The sequence below is a fragment of the Daucus carota genome, chromosome 3 (assembly GCF_001625215.2).
Source record: "Daucus carota subsp. sativus chromosome 3, DH1 v3.0, whole genome shotgun sequence".
NCBI classification, from domain to species: Eukaryota; Viridiplantae; Streptophyta; class Magnoliopsida; order Apiales; family Apiaceae; genus Daucus; species Daucus carota.
Genome location: NC_030383.2, coordinates 52,136,708 through 52,137,254, shown reverse-complemented (window position 1 = coordinate 52,137,254; position 547 = coordinate 52,136,708).

Sequence of the window (547 nt, the reverse complement as noted above, 5' to 3'; positions counted from 1 at the left end):
ATATGTCACCGAAAATAACTTTTAATCTAATTTAAGATGTAATTTTCAAAATTTTGAAATAATGAAAGAATAATTTATAATCTCTGGTCAAAGATTAGTCAACTTGACCAACAAAAATAGAAATGTGACAACTAAAATGATACGGAGGGAGTATTTAATTAATATTTATGTTGGTTGAATGAAAAAAATGTAATAGACTTGATTGTAGTTGACTATTTCATTCATAACATAAAATTCATATAATATAGATCTTTGAGTCGAATAATAAAATAAATGATTTTATGTTATTAACAAGTAATTTTAGATGCGCACTTGAAACCAATTGATATCATCAATATTGTCAAAGTCATGTAATAAAATCCTTCTATAAAAAATAATGAAAATTCATATTTATATTATACAAAGTGTATTAATTTTATAAAAAAAATTGGATTGAAATAATTGCCTTAATAATTAAATTTATATTAATATTACAAAGTTTATTTATTTTATAAAAATAATTAGATTGAAATAATTGCCGCAATTTTAATTTTTACTACTAGTTTGA